Genomic DNA, 16,966 nt, shown 5'->3' with positions numbered 1-16,966 from the left:
AGCTGCTGAGAAAAAACAGATTGTATACAAATTGCACACGGACAAGTGACAAAAAAATCATCCAACTTTTCTGGATGAAACTCTGAACAATTTTTTATATGCTCATGTAACAGTAGCCTTAAAGATAGCAGCAGGGAGGGAGGTGGAGAACGTGGAAGATCAGAGTGTAGGAGAGTGGAGAAATCATCTATGTTCTAAGGGAGGGTGCAAATAAGTAGGAAAGTACACGAAGAGGGAATCATGTCAGAATTAATACTTGTAATGCACACGCCCGGACTGACTGGCGTGTGCGTGTTTATGTAGTGATTCCACTGTGCCATGAACCGGAGAGTGCCTGGAGGGGCGTAACTAAGTATCTGCCCGATCCGACCAAGGTCGCACGACGGCATACGACGCCAGTGCACCAGGGAGGAATCGAGCAGAGGGACCAGGGTCTACTCCAGGTCAGACTCCGGACACGGCTGTTGACCCACACCGGGGAATACAGGAACAGGCAGACTAGAGCGCAGGCTGGGTAGGGTCCAGTACAGACTGGGAGACAAATTCGGAGCCGCAGATGCGGTAAACAAACAGAGTAAAGCGAAACCGCAGGTGCGGTAGTCAAGGCCGAGCAGAGCAGAACCGCAGACGCGGTAGACAAGGCAGAGCAGAGCAGAACCGCAGACGCGGTAGACAAGGCTGAGCAGAAAAGAACCGCAGACGCGGTAGACAAGGCTGAGCAGAGCGAAACCACAGACGCGTTAGACAAAGCTGAGCAAAGCGAAACCGCAGACGCGGTGGACAGGGCTGAGCAAAGCGAAACCGCAGACGCGGTGGACAGGGCTGAGCAAAGCGAAAAAGCAGACGTGGTGGACAGGGCTGAGCAAAGCGAAACCGCAGACGCGGTGGACAGGGCTGAGCAAAGCGAAACCGCAGACGCGGTGGACAGGGCTGAGCAAAGCGAAACCGCAGACGCGGTGGACAGGGCCGAGCAAAGCGAAACCGCAGACGCGGTGGACAGGGCTGAGCAAAGCGAAACCGCAGACGCGGTGGACAGGGCTGAGCAAAGCGAAACCGCAGACGCGGTGAACAGGCCAGAGCAAAGCGAAACCGCAGACGCGGTGGACAGGGCAGAGCAAAGCGAAACCGCAGACGCGGTGGACAGGGCAGAGCAAAGCGAAACCGCAGACGCGGTGGACAGGGCAGAGCAAAGCGAAACCGCAGACGCGGTGGACAGGGCCGAGCAAAGCGAAACCGCAGACGCGGTGGACAGGGCCGAGCAAAGCGAAACCGCAGACGCGGTGGACAGGGCCGAGCAAAGCGAAACCGCAGACGCGGTGGACAGGGCCGAGCAAAGCGAAACCGCAGACGCGGTGGACAGGGCCGAGCAAAGCGAAACCGCAGACGCGGTGGACAGGGCCGAGCAAAGCGAAACCGCAGATGCGGTGGACAGGGCCGAGCAAAGCGAAACCGCAGACGCGGTGGACAGGGCCGAGCAAAGCGAAACCGCAGACGCGGTGGACAGGGCAGAGCAAAGCGAAACCGCAGACGCGGTGGACAGGGCCGAGCAAAGCGAAACCGCAGACGCGGTGGACAGGGCCGAGCAAAGCGAAACCGCAGACGCGGTGGACAGGGCCGAGCAAAGCGAAACCGCAGACGCGGTGGACAGGGCCGAGCAAAGCGAAACCGCAGACGCGGTGGACAGGGCCGAGCAAAGCGAAACCGCAGACGCGGTGGACAGGGCCGAGCAAAGCGAAACCGCAGACGCGGTGGACAGGGCCGAGCAAAGCGAAACCGCAGACGCGGTGGACAGGGCCGAGCAAAGCGAAACCGCAGATGCGGTGGACAGGGATGAGCAAAGCGAAACCGCAGACGCGGTAGACAGGGCCGAGCAAAGCGAAACCGCAGACGCGGTGGACAGGGCCGAGCAAAGCGAAACCGCAGACGCGGTGGACAGGGCCGAGCAAAGCGAAACCGCAGACGCGGTCGACAGGGCCGAGCAAAGCGAAACCGCAGACGCGGTGGACAGGGCAGAGCAAAGCGAAACCGCAGACGCGGTGGACAGGGCCGAGCAAAGCGAAACCGCAGACGCGGTGGACAGGGCCGAGCAAAGCGAAACCGCAGACGCGGTGGACAGGGCCGAGCAAAGCGAAACCGCAGACGCGGTGGACAGGGCCGAGCAAAGCGAAACCGCAGACGCGGTGGACAGGGCCGAGCAAAGCGAAACCGCAGACGCGGTGGACAGGGCCGAGCAAAGCGAAACCGCAGACGCGGTGGACAGGGCCGAGCAAAGCGAAACCGCAGACGCGGTGGACAGGGCCGAGCAAAGCGAAACCGCAGACGCGGTGGACAGGGCAGAGCAAAGCGAAACCGCAGACGCGGTGGACAGGGCCGAGCAAAGCGAAACCGCAGACGCGGTGGACAGGGCCGAGCAAAGCGAAACCGCAGACGCGGTGGACAGGGCCGAGCAAAGCGAAACCGCAGACGCGGTGGACAGGGCCGAGCAAAGCGAAACCGCAGACGCGGTGGACAGGGCCGAGCAAAGCGAAACCGCAGACGCGGTGGACAGGGCCGAGCAAAGCGAAACCGCAGACGCGGTGGACAGGGCAGAGCAAAGCGAAACCGCAGACGCGGTGGACAGGGCCGAGCAAAGCAAAACCGCAGACGCGGTGGACAGGGCCGAGCAAAGCGAAACCGCAGACGCGGTGGACAGGGCCGAGCAAAGCGAAACCGCAGACGCGGTGGACAGGGCCGAGCAAAGCGAAACCGCAGACGCGGTGGACAGGGCCGAGCAAAGCGAAACCGCAGACGCGGTGGACAGGGCCGAGCAAAGCGAAACCGCAGACGCGGTGGACAGGGCCGAGCAAAGCGAAACCGCAGACGCGGTGGACAGGGATGAGCAAAGCGAAACCGCAGACGCGGTAGACAGGGCCGAGCAAAGCGAAACCGCAGACGCGGTGGACAGGGCCGAGCAAAGCGAAACCGCAGACGCGGTGGACAGGGCCGAGCAAAGCGAAACCGCAGACGCGGTCGACAGGGCCGAGCAAAGCGAAACCGCAGACGCGGTGGACAGGGCAGAGCAAAGCGAAACCGCAGACGCGGTGGACAGGGCCGAGCAAAGCGAAACCGCAGACGCGGTGGACAGGGCCGAGCAAAGCGAAACCGCAGACGCGGTGGACAGGGCCGAGCAAAGCGAAACCGCAGATGCGGTGGACAGGGATGAGCAAAGCGAAACCGCAGACGCGGTGGACAGGGCCGAGCAAAGCGAAACCGCAGATGCGGTGGACAGGGATGAGCAAAGCGAAACCGCAGACGCGGTAGACAGGGCCAAGCAAAGCGAAACCGCAGACGCGGTGGACAGGGCCGAGCAAAGCGAAACCACAGACGCGGTGGACAGGGCCGAGCAAAGCGAAACCGCAGACGCGGTGGACAGGGCCGAGCAAAGCGAAACCGCAGACGCGGTGGACAGGGCCGAGCAAAGCGAAACCGCAGACGCGGTGGACAGGGCCGAGCAAAGCGAAACCGCAGACGCGGTGGACAGGGCCGAGCAAAGCGAAACCGCAGATGCGGTGGACAGGGATGAGCAAAGCGAAACCGCAGACGCGGTAGACAGGGCCGAGCAAAGCGAAACCGCAGACGCGGTGGACAGGGATGAGCAAAGCGAAACCGCAGACGCGGTAGACAGGGCCGAGCAAAGCGAAACCGCAAACGCGGTGGACAGGGCCGAGCAAAGCGAAACCGCAGACGCGGTGGACAGGGCCGAGCAAAGCGAAACCGCAGACGCGGTGGACAGGGCCGAGCAAAGCGAAACCGCAGACGCCGTGGACAGGGCCGAGCAAAGCGAAACCGCAGACGCGGTGGACAGGGCCGAGCAAAGCGAAACCGCAGACACGGTGGACAGGGCCGAGCAAAGCGAAACCGCAGACGTGGTGGACAGGGCCGAGCAAAGCGAAACCGCAGACGCGGTGGACAGGGTTGAGCAAAGCGAAACCGCAGATGCGGTGGGCAGGGCTGAGCAAAGCGAAACCGCAGACGCGGTGGACAGGGCCGAGCAAAGCGAAACCGCAGACACGGTGGACAGGGCCGAGCAAAGCGAAACCGCAGACGTGGTGGACAGGGCCGAGCAAAGCGAAACCGCAGACGCGGTGGACAGGGCTGAGCAAAGCGAAACCGCAGACGCGGTGGACAGGGCTGAGCAAGCAAGAACTGCCGAAGCGGCAAGCAAGGCAGAGCGGAGGGGACAGGGCTCAGTTCACACGGAACAGACAGGAAGGGAAAGGCAGAACCAGATACCCACAGGGTACTTGCAGAGAAGTAGCGAGTGGACCACAAACTCACAAACGGAAGTACAGTGACAACGAGCAGGAGTTAGGTACGAGTTCAGACTCTGCAGAAAAAGGGATGGTACGGACATAGAGAAAAACAAAACAGTCTAGGAGAGTATTCAGACAAGAACAGACACAGCAGCAAGATACAGGAGCGGGTCTAGGTATGCTGCCCCTAGAAGGCGGAACGAACAGGCAGGAGCGAGTTCACACAGGCCTGGAAATACAGCCTCCAGGATAGGCAGAAGACAACAGGCTAGAAGATAATACAGACAGGACACAGTTCAGACACGGGAACTGATACCGAAGGCAGGAAACATAAACGGGACCTGGCATATCAGTGACCAGAGGCCAACTGACAGAACACAATGCTCAGGCAGGGATTCATTGGAGCAGCTGGGTTAAATACCAGATGACAGACAGCAATAGGCTGAGGACGCACAAGGGGTGTGCCTGCAGCAGGTACAAAAAGCAGGAAGTGATCGGGCGCTGCCCTTAAGCAGCAGACACAGAGGCAAGCAGACAGCATGGAGGGAAGCCAGGCTAGCAGACTGGACTGGAGATCAAATGCGCGCTCTTGCACAGTGGGAGATGGACCACTATGCAAGGACGCCGCCAGGTATGTTACAATACTGTGCCAATACATTAAAGGTGGTAAAGATAATGGCACCCTGGGCACACAGAGCTCACATCCAGCATGAACTGTTGGGACACATTCACAAGAGAAAAATCTAAAGAAAGGATCACACTTCAAACTGCATAGCATGCCAAGGCATCTCAAAATGAATGAAGTAGTGAAGATTCCAGAATGAAACTTAGTGGTTACTGTTCAGAAAAAATAGTGCACTAGTTACTAACTAGTCAATAAAACAATTAAACAATAAAAGCAAGTCAATATCTAATATATATAATCGTCTTATCCCGTCTGTCTGTCCTTCTGTCGGCCACGACCAATCAGCGATATTGGCACCAAATTTAAACACCGCTCTGCTGATTGGTCGCGACTGCCGGCCGCGACCAATTAGCGATTTTGGCGCCAAATTTAAACACCGCTCTGCTGATTGCGCCTGGTCCGCCGCATACATATTCTAGAATACCCGATGCGTCAGAATCGGGCAACCATCTAGTGAATTATAGTTATACAACTCTAGGCCACTGAGAACTGGATGTAAGATTTGTTAATCCCTCCACCAGAACTGCCTCCAGTACCATGGATGTACTGATGTACTGTCTATACAATATGTGTGTGTGTATGTGTGTGTGTTTCTGTGTGCGTGCATGGCGCTAAATCACCATGAATGGAAAACTGTATCCACTTTCAAGCCACCTGGCAATGGACTTAATCATTTATTAAAGGACAACCCCTTCTTAAACTAAAGATTCGGCCCCGATAAAATAAAAAAACCTATACTCACCTCCCATGCCGTCTCCTTTCCATCGGTGTCAGTACTCGCGTTCCCGGGGCTGTGATGCGGTGGAATGACACAAGAGCCTGGCGCCCAATCGGCGCTGGCATCACTTTCCCCGCCTTCGGAAAAACTGAACATGAAGAGGAAGTCCGGGATCAGCTGCAGCCCTGACTTCCTCTTAATGTTCAGTTCGTGCGAAGACGAGGACAGTGACGCCAGCGCTGATTGGGCGCTGGGCATCACATATCATTCCACCACATCATAGCCCTGGGACCGTGAGTGCTGATGACGCGCTCCCTGGGCCGTGGGGTACTCGGTGTCGGGCCGGTTGTTGCTAGAGGAGATGTCACAGTGGCAGTGACCCGGTCCGTGACCGAGGGCGGTAAATAAAAGGGGTTTTAAAGAAAAAGATTATAGTTTTTAGGTTTAATGTTCGTGACGCCACCTGTGTTATGCGGCTATATGGAGCCGCCGCTGCGGAGCAGGTCCTCTGGAGCTGTTGGTAATGCAGCAGAGTTGGTTCAGCTCTCCACAGGTAGAGCTAAGCTCCAGGGCATTGCTGTGGTGATTATAGATGAGGTAGATGTTGTTGTGCAGTGTGGTGCAGGGGATGATGGCGCAGCAATAATTCACAGAGACAGTGGGGTGCAGTCTTCAGGGTTTACTCACGATTATCACGTTGCTCCTGGTTACAACTGCAGATTATAATCACCCACGTCGTCCTGCATTCACCACGGGAGGGGTTCAGCAATCCCTCAGGTAATTCAAGAACACTTAACTGGACCCCTTTCTGTGTGCCTTTCTTAGTCATCTTCCTGCACTGGCTCTCACCCTCCTGCCCTTCGCCTCGCAAACAGTGTCCCAAGCCGGTAACCTCCGATCTTGGCGGGCAACCTGGAGTTCCCTGGATCCTGTGTGGCTACCTTTTTGGCGAATAATTGCCGCTGTGGCAACTACACCTTGGAAATGTAGAAGCCTCCAGTTTCTAGCTGAATATTGCATTTCCCACTAGTTAGGGACCAGTCCCCTCTGCGGCTTGATCCCTCCACGTCCTGGTAGATTCGGGCGTACGGGTGGCCTCCAGCACTTCCCATACCCCTAGGATCCCCTTTTTCCTTCTTGGAGCCTTCCTTCCTGCTCCTCTCCTCTCTTCAGTCAGTCTCACCTCCTGGGCCTATCTCGCTCATGCCCGCTCCTCCTGAGCAGAGCTCCTGCGGAGCTCCTGCTCCCACTACTTCTCCTCTCACTGGCTTCTCTGACTGGACCCCTTCTAGATGGTTCCATCCCTTTTTATACCACTTCTGAAGCGCTCCCATAAACTCCTTCCTCCACCGACACCCACTACATGGTTCCACCCTCCAGCTAGGGACCAGGGACTGTGCTCTCCCTTAGGAGCAATCTCGCCCTTCCCTTTGAAGTGGAGTGTAATGGATGCAAGTGTGTGGCTCCCGGGCAGTACTCCATCCTTACCTGAGAGTGGGATACCACACCTCTGGGTGAGATTCAGTACCTCCGTGGTGACTGAACCCGCAGGGGCACCACACTGACACCACTGGAACAGAGTCGGCACAGGAGGTGAGTATAGGTTTTTTTATTTTATCGGGGCTGAACCTTTAGTTTAGGAAGGGGTTGTCCTAGTAGTGGACAACCCCTTTAAGTCTAGTAAGTGACTCTCCATAATATATACCAGTGAGTGATGTGAAACTAGCCACACTATGTACCACAATATTTCTAGGGACTCTTCGACTCCAGTGTCGAAATTACCACATGAATCCCAGAGAAAAAAACATTACATAATAATAATATGCCTCTTATATTTGTATACATGTGTATACTGAGACAGGGCTGTATTTACAGTTTAGGCACTGTGTATCTGAACACTAAATTAGCAACTGAGTCTCCTCCAACTGCAATATCTTCGTGCATAAATTTATGCTGTTGCACAAACAGTACACATTCATATTTCAGAGTTTCATGAAAGTACAGTGCAGTATTCCAAGGGAATCTGTCATCACCAAAAATGTGTGCAGATAAAGAAGTTCGGCCCTGGTGATTCCGAAAGAGCCATTAAATAGAGATTACACCATGATTAAAACTTCATTTTTTTTGTTAAATGCATTTTTTCAAGTTTTTGGCAATGCTTTCTTATATCGCAATCATTATTAAAAATAAAAATGTGAATTTTTTCTATTCTCACTCTGGCCACTGGGGCTTTTATAGACTCTAACTCCCTGTTGTTACAGGAAATCCACACGTACAGTAGCTGCGATGAACAGACTCGGACCCATGTAATGAGCATGTGGAAAGTTATTGTGAATGGAAGGGGAGCAGCATCTACTGAGAATGGTGAATCTTGTGTTATCAGTTGTGTATAGAGGTGTTACCTGTAATTTTAATCCTGTTTCTGATAAGAAAACCGCTGTAAACTATTTCTGTAAGGACACGAAGTATTCTCAAAATGCCCCAGTGGCCAGTGTGAGCATTGCATTGCAAGATTACTAATTTAGTTTTTTTTAATGAAACTCATGTTCTGAAAAATAAAACCATTGCCATTTTTTATATTTCGTAAATAGATGTAATACAAAAACCTGATTTTAGCAATGGTTCATTTTCTGATGACAGATTGCCAGTCACCAAAACAATCCCAAGCACAAGAAGGAAGAAGCCAAGGACACTGCTCAATCACATGGCAAAACCAGGAACAATAGGATCAATCCAGGACAGGGTATGAACTGCATAAAGCAGGCAAGACATAGAAGTCTGCCAGGTTGTCTTAGCAACCCAACACCATCAAGGCTCACTGGGATATTGAGCTGAAACTGTGCGAGATGAGTAACAGCAGCAAACTTACGCACATGTATGTTCTACGCACACTGCCACCGTTTGTTTAAATCCAAACCCCTTACCATGTCCTGCCACCTCCAGCTGAACGATATTAATTGAAACATTCTTACCTCAACTTTGAGACAACAAAAATCCTATCACGTGCCCTTGTCATTTCCCACCTAGTAATATTCTTCTTCATGGCCTCCTATATAAAACTATTACTTCCCGCCAATCCTCCCTTACCTTACCGCTTCAGGCATAAATTCCCTTTCCCCTCCTTCACTCCTCTTCTGCTTCCCCCTGCCAATAGCTTCACTGACTCCCCAGAGAATTAAATTCAAAACATTACCTAAGACCTATACGGCTATCCACAACCGGTTCCTAATGCCTCACCATGCATAATCTCTGGTTCTCCTAATACCTTTCTTTTGTTCTCCCCTTTTCTGCTACTCTCGCCATCTCTCAGATTTCACACATCCCCTATAAGCCATTTACTAATTAGATTAGTACTTTGCAACATCCAGCAGCCCTGCTGCCATTACATGGCCATGCTAGCAGCTTCTACCTACTGTTTTCTTCCCCCTTACCCTTTGTAGTGCGGCGGTGTTCACACTGTGCAGTTATGAGGCAGTGACCCAAGGAAAGTCCAACTTAAACGGCTTTATTCAGCAAAAACTCACAAAGTAAAGGTAAACGAAATCCTCCGGATTGCAGCCGGGTCATAACACAGTCCTTTTCCAACCCGTTACCGAGGGCGATGGCACTGCCGTGTCGCGCTGAGGTGTGTCAGGAGTTTTGCTTCCCTTGGCTCTGTGTTCCGCTTCACACAGGCCAGTGTTGCAGAGCTGCTCTGCAGCTTGTAGAAAAAACACTGACACATCCAAACGTTTGCTGCAGGTTTTAAACATGAACCTGTGGCCATGACCCACCTGTAAGAGCCGAGCTGGAGGGAGTGGACCGCCCCACTGCCTTTCCTGTAGTCCACTCCAAGAATAAAAGCCCATGCCGAGTTTTACCAAATCTGCCTTGGACAACTAGTTTGACCAAGTTCAAACTTACTTTTATTCTGTACTTCAATCACAGCTATCTCTGTGACTGCAATGCACTCCAGCGGGTTTAATATGCCTCTATGCACATTCTAGGAGAAACATACAGTCCCTCGCATATGATTCCCATCACATATCCCCCCCTCTGTTCAAACTTGTGGGGTTGAACACTTGTCACCATACAGGGTTACCCGTGACAGGGCATCTGCATTTCTCTGCAACTTCCCAGCCCGATGTTCCACCGAAAAACTAAAATTTTGTAGGGACAGGAACCATCTGGTGACCCGAGCATTCCTCTCCTTTGCGTTTCTCATCCAAACGAGGGGCGAATGGTCCGTAACTAAGCGAAACTGTCGCCCGAGCAAATAATAGCGTAGGGACTCCAAGGCCCACTTAATTGCCAAGCACTCCTTCTCCACTACGCTATAATTTTTCTCTGCCTGGGTAAGTTTCCTGCTCAAAGTAGGTGACCGGATGTTCTTCTCCGTTCACCTCTTGCGACAGTACCGCACCTAGGCCTACCTCTGAGGCATCAGTTTGCACGATGAAGATTTTCTTGAAGTAGGGGCTAATGAGGACCGGCTGTCCACACAACACCAGCTTCATGCACTGGAACGCTTCCTGTGCTTGCGGATTCCACCGAACCATTACCGACTAATTACCTTTTATCAGATCAGTCAGGGCCACCGCTCTCCCAGCAAAGTTGGGTATAAATCGTCGGTAGTACCCAACGATGCCGAGGAATGCTCTCACTTGTTTAGTACTCACCGGCTTGGGCCAGGTTTGAATGGCCTCGATCTTGTTTATTTGGGGTTTGATAACCCCACGGCCAATCACGTACCCCAGTAACCCTTGGTCAGATCGGGCGTGGTGAAATACTGGGCCTGCCCCAGTCTCTCAATCAACTCGTCCACCCGTGGCATTGGATAAAGGTCAAATTTTGACACCTCATTCAATTTTCGGAAGTCGTTACAAAACCGTAATGATCAGTCCGGCTTCGGAATCAGCACAATGGGGCTAGCCCACTCACTCCTGGATTCCTCGATTACCCCTAGTTTGAGCATTTGTTTTACTTCTGTTGGAATGGCTTGCCTCCGGGCTTCGGGAACATGGTACAGTTTAATTCGCACCCTCACCCGAGGCTCGGTGACAATGTCATGTTGGATGACAGAAGTACGGCCTGGCAGTTCGGAGAATACGTCCCCATTCTGCTGCATTCATTTCCGAGCCTCCCGCCGCTGATGTTTAGTGAGAGCGTCCCTTATTTTTACTTCTCCTCCGGCCTCCTCCTGGGCCGGTGTCAGAGGGTCCACAGATGATACGACCGGAGTTGCCTCCGTAACCATACATTCCCGGTCTTTCCAGGCTTTAAGCAAATAGATGTGGTATAACTGTTCGGGTTTTCTCTTCCGAGCTGGTATATTCTATAATTTGCCTCCCCCACCTATTCCCGGACTTCATATGGCCCTTGCCATTTGGCCAACAGCTTACTCTCTGCAGTGGGCACTAATACTAACCCCCGATCCCCTTCTTTAAAGGACCTGACTGTGGCCCTTTTATTATACATGCGACTCTGCGCTGCCTGGGCATTCATTAGATGCTCTTTTACTATAGGAATGAACCGCCGCGATCCGATCCTGCATATTTGCGACATGCTCAATTACACTGTTATGTGGAGTTGGCTCCTGTTCCTACGTCTCTTTGGCTACGTCCAGCAACCCCCTAGGATGCCTGCCGTACAGTAGCTCAAAGGGTGAGAACCCCGTGGATGTTTGTGGTATCTCATGAATGGCAAACCTTAAATAGGGCAGTAACATGTCCCAATCCCTCCCATCCTTGGAAAACACTTTTTTTAGCATGGACTTGAGGGTTTTATTAAATCGCTGGACTAGCCAGTCGGTCTGTGGATGGTACACCGACGTGCGCAACTGTTTTATTTTCAGCAGGTTACACAGTTCCTTCGTCACCTTGGACATAAAAGGAGTCCCCTGATTTGTAAGGATCTCCTTAGGCAGCCCAAGGCAACAGAACATGGCAAACAGCTCCCGTGAAATAAGTTTAGCCGAGGTGTGGTGTAGTGGAATGGCCTCTGGGTAACGGGTGGCATAATCAATGACTACCAGTATGTGTTGGTGGCCACGGGCGGATTTTACAATGGGTCCCACCAAATCCATCGCAATCCGTTCAAAAGGCACCTCTATAACTGGCAGAGGTACGGAAGCTTGCGGTGGGTGTGGTCAGCTGACATTCTGGGCACAACTCACAATACCTCTGTACGTCCGTGTAAATCCCAGGCCAAAAGAACTGCTGCAAGATGCGCTCTTGTGTCTTTTTAACCCCTAGATTCCTCCCCAGCAGGTGTGTGTGGGCCATCTCAAGTACCACCTGACGATATGACTGAGGCACTACTAGTTGTTCCACGACCTCGTCCTCGTCAACCCTATAGAGTAAATCTTGGTTAACCGCCATGCGTGGAAAAACTGTTTCTGCACCTGGTTGCTGAGCCACCCCATTTACCTCTATTACCCTATTCCATGCCCGGGTAAGGGTAGGATCCTGTAGCTGAGCTGTCCCAAACGCTCCCCAGGACACTTCCAGCTCTGGGATCGATGGGGTCTCCTCGACCTCTCCTGCTAATACCTCTAGGGGGTACCTATCAGGGTTTCACTCTGTCCTTAGGTTGGCGACTCCTACAGCAGATATCCCTGACTCGGGATCTTTGGGTTCCGCACCCGGGCACACTTTTATTCTAGGAGGGTTAATTTTACTCTCCCACAAGGACCAAAACAGAGGCAAATCTCTTCCCATCACAGTCCCGTAAGGAAGAGTCTTTACCACTCTGACCTCATGTTTAACCTCTCCGCACAGAGTGGAAAAGGTAACCTCTGCCGTCGGATACTCGCGGAGTTCGCCATGAATTCATATGACCCCCACCTTCCCTCCAGTAGGTTCCAACCCAGAGATCAATGACCCATGGACGAGGGTCACTAGGCTCCCTGAGTCCAAGAGAGCCTCAGCTCGATGTCCATTGACACGCACCTGGCACAGATGGGGTTCACCCATTGTACCGACGTGGTCCACGGCGTAGTTGGTCCGAGCATACATAGACGACCTGCGGTCCATGGGTTCAGCAGTCAGGGGGCAGTTGGCAGCCAGATGGCCTGGCCCTTGGCATTGCCAGCACCTAAGAACGGTGGCACCACCAGTCCTTGAGACCGATTTAGGGGAAACTGGTCTCCTGCCACCCTCACTCCGGGGTACCCCCTCAGTGTGGGCTTGGTTCTTACTGTCCCCGACAGAGGGACGTGACCCTTTCCCAGGCTCCGGGGCTTGCAGGGGCCAGCGTGTCATTCACATTGGGGCAGAGTCCCGTACAAAGTCCTGGGTGGCTGTATACCACTCAATCAGGCTAACCACCTGGTCGAGATTACCGGGGTCCCCTTGCCCCACCCAACGCTGTATGGGTGCTGGCAGAGTTCACACCAGCCAGTCCACCACCACCCTCTCTACCATTTGGGCTGGGCTCAAGGTCTCAGGCTGGAGCCACTTTTTGACCAACTGTAACAAGTCATATGCCTGAGACCTAGCGGGTCAGGACTCCACAAAGGACCACTGGTACACGCGTTAGGCTCGTATATAAGTATTAACCCCCAGTCAGGCAAGGATCTCACCTTTCAGCTTATCGTAGTCCTGGGCATCCTCCCAACTGAGGTCAAAGTAGGCCTTCTGAGCGTGGCCCATCAGAAACGGAGCCACCACTTCAGCCCACTGATCGGTCAGGAGGCACTCCCGCTCCGCTGTGCGTTTGAAAACTGTGAGGAAGGCTTCCATGTCGTCCTCAGGACCCATCTTCTTCAACGCTGCTCCTACTTTGTCCCGAGCCTCACGTCGGATCGGGATAGGCGTTGGGGCCGTTTCTCGCAGGGCTGCAATCTGTTGCAGAATCAGTTCATTAGTCTTTTGCTGTTGCTGGTACAGTAGCTGCTGCTGCTGATTGTGCTGCTGTTGCCACTGGAGATTCTGGTGCTGCTGTTGCTGCTCCTGCTGTTGCCGCTGGATATTCTGGTGCTGCTCCTTCTGTTGCCGCTGAAATTGCAGCTGCTGCTGCTGGGTGAGTACCAACTGCTTTAGTAACTCCTCCATTTTGTCTGTGGGCCTAGGCTGCAAGGTGGCAGGCCTAATAACAGACATGCAGCTGGCTTTTGGGTATGCCTCAGTTCATACTGCCCACATTCTCCACCATACTGTAGTGCTGCGGTGTTCACACTGTGCAGTTATGAGGCAGTGACCCAAGGAAAGTCCAACTTAAACGGCTTTATTCAGCAAAAACTCACAAAGTAAAGGTAAACGATATCCTCCGGATTGCAGCCGGGTAATAACACAATCCTTTTCCAACCCATTACCAAGGGCGACAGCACCACCGTGTCGTGCTGAGGTGCGCCAGGAGTTTTGCTTCCCTTGGCTCTGTGTTCAGCTTTACACAGGCCAGTGTTGCAGAGCCACCTGCTATGCAGCTTGTAAATAAAACACTGACACACCCAAACGTTTGCTGCAGGTTTTAAGCAGGAATCTGTGGCCATGAGCCACCTGTAAGACCTGGGCTGGAGGGAGTGGACCGCCCCTCTGCCATTCCTGTAGTCCACTCCAAGAATAAAAGCCCATGCCGGGTTTTACCAAATCTGCCTTGGACGACTAGTTTGACCAAGTTCAAACTTACTTTTATTCTGCACTGCAATCACAGCTACAGTGCAATATGAAGGTATTTGGCCCCCTTGAACTTTTCTACCTTTTGCCACATTTCTGGCTTCAAACATAAAGATATAAAATTCTAATTTTTTTGGGAAGAATCAACAACAAGTGGGACACAATCGTGAAGCGGAACGAAATTTATTGGATATTTTAAACTTTTTTAACAAATTAAAAACTGAAAAATGGGGCATGCATTATTATTCGGCCCCCTTGAGTTAATACTTCGTAGCGCCACCTTTTGCTGCGATTACAGCTGCAAGGCGCTTGGGGTATGTCTCTATCAGTTTTGCACATCGAGAGGCTGAAATTCTTGCCCATTCTTCCTTGCAAAACATCTCCAGCTCACTGAGGTTGGATGGAGGGTGTTTGAACAGCAGTTTTCAGCTCTTTCCACAGATTCTCGATTGGATTCAGGTCTGGACTTTGACTTGGCCATTCTAACACCTGGATACGTTTATTTTTGAACCATTCCATTGTAGATTTTACTTTGTTTGGGATCATTGTCTTGTTGGAAGATAAATCTCCGTCCCAGTATCAGGTCTTTTGCAGACTCCAACAGGTTTTCTTCCAGAATGGTCCTGTATTTGGCTCCGTCCATCTTCCCATCAATTTTAACCATCTTCCCTGTCCCTGCTGGAGAAAAGCAGGCCCAAACCATGATGCTGCCACCACCATGTTTGACAGTGGGGATGGTGTTTTGAGGGTGATGATCTGTGTTGCTTTTACGCCAAACATATCGTTTTGCATTGTGGTCAAAAAGTTCGATTTTGGTTTTATCTGACCAGAGCACCTTATTCCACATGTTTGGTGTGTCTCCAAGGTGGCTTGTGGCAAGCTTCAAACGAGACTTTTTATGGATATCTTTGAGAAATGGCTTTGTTCTTGCCACTCTTCCATAAATGCCAGATTTGTGCAGTGTATGACTGATTGTTGTCCTATGGACAGACTCTCCCACCTCAGCTGTAGATTTCTGAAGTTCATCCAGAGTGATCATGGGCCCTTTGGCTGTATCTCTGATTAGTCTTCTCCTTGTTCGAGATGAAAGTTTAGAGGGACGGCCGGGTCTGATACTCCTTCCATTTCAATATGATTGCTTGCACAGTGCGCCTTGAGATGTTTAAAACTTGGGAAATCTTTTTGTATCCAAATCCGGCTTTAAACTTTGCCACAACAGTATGTCGGACCTGCCTGGTGTGTTCCTTGGTCTTCATGATGCTCTCTGCACTTGAAACAGAACCCTGAGACTATCACAGAGCAGATGCATTTATACGGAGACTTGATTACACACAGGTGGATTCTATTTATCATTACCAGTCATTTAGGACAACATTAGATCATTCAGAGATCCTCACTAATCTTCTGGAGTGAGTTTGCTGCACTGAAACTAAAGGGGCCGAATAATATTGCACCCCCACTTTTCAGTTTTTAATTTGTTAAAAAAGTTTAAAATATCCAATAAATTTCGTTCCACTTCACGATTGTGTCCCACTTGTTGTTGATTCTTCCCCCAAAAATTAGAATTTTATATCTTTATGTTTGAAGCCAGAAATGTGGCAAAAGGTAGAAAAGTTCAAGGGGGCCAAATACTTTCACAATACACTGTATCTCTGTGACTGCAATGCACTCCAGCGGGTTTAATATGCCTCTGTGCACATTCTAGGAGAAACATACCGGGTCTCGCATATGATTCCCGTCACTGCCTCACACCTTGTAGATTGTAAGCCTTTGAGGGCTGATTACTGTCCAGGGTTGCCAACCGTCCAGAAATTCCTGGACAGTCTATAAAAATAGGGCACTTTTTTCCTTGTCCGTAAAACAATTTGTGTCCGGGATTTTTTTGGAAGCTGGAGAGACTTGTCCAGATTTTTATGACTGTATTTACCAGCTTTTTATAGTTCACAGTGAAGGCAGCTGATGTCTTCATATAGGATTTATTGTCTGCAGACCTGTTTCACTAATAATCTTAATGATCTGTTATGGTCATCTAATGCGTCCATAAACAAGTTGTCTGTGATTGTTTGAGTAGCTGTCCATAAACGTTAAGAATAGAGTGGCAACCCATCATCTTCCATCATCATCCAACTCTCTACAGCATGTGTGCATAACCCCTCGTCAGACACTGAAGAATAAGGGGCCATCATACTCTTCATACACAGGGCCCTCAGTTGTATGTCTCAGCCTCTGATCTACATGTCTAACCACATATTACACTTTTTCTGATATCTTCCTTCACAGATCAGTCTGCCTCTGCTATTCTCATGCCACAATCTCGTTTGAGTCTAATTATCTTGCGTCTGATAAAATTACATATTATTTTTTTTTTATAATGTACAAAATGGCAAGGTGAATTTTTTTTAAGTATTTTAATATTTCTTTCATTTTGTCCTTTACACTGTCGATTTTTCCCAAAGCCTCAGGCAAAATTTCACATCACAGACAATTTCTACTGCCCATGCAAAAATATGCATGCTCCTACGTACTGTAAGTTAATAGAGAATCCTTCTGGGCATAGTCTCGTTTTTCTTTAGCCTTAGGCAACGACTGACATAACAAAAATAAGGAGAAAAAGCTCTGCCCGTATAAAACACCTTTGCTCTCTCTCCTTTCATGTTATTAGGAAATCCTTTTGGGC

The 16,966-nt window shown here is 51.2% G+C and overlaps 1 protein-coding gene across 1 annotated transcript in view; it reads right to left on the bottom strand.

Moving 5' to 3' along the window:
* The window catches only part of GPM6A (glycoprotein M6A), a 411,434-nt gene that overhangs the window by 318,822 nt on the left and 75,646 nt on the right, over window positions 1-16,966 (bottom strand). The gene's annotated exons all lie outside the window — the stretch shown is intronic.

This window comes from Phyllobates terribilis, unplaced genomic scaffold (genome assembly GCF_046119375.1).
Source record: "Phyllobates terribilis strain yellow unplaced genomic scaffold, ASM4611937v1 Scaffold_1__5_contigs__length_1240528914, whole genome shotgun sequence".
In the NCBI taxonomy this organism is placed as follows: Eukaryota; Metazoa; Chordata; class Amphibia; order Anura; family Dendrobatidae; genus Phyllobates; species Phyllobates terribilis.
Note: the sequence above shows the minus strand (reverse complement) of the source record. Positions and strands in the feature narration are given on the sequence as shown.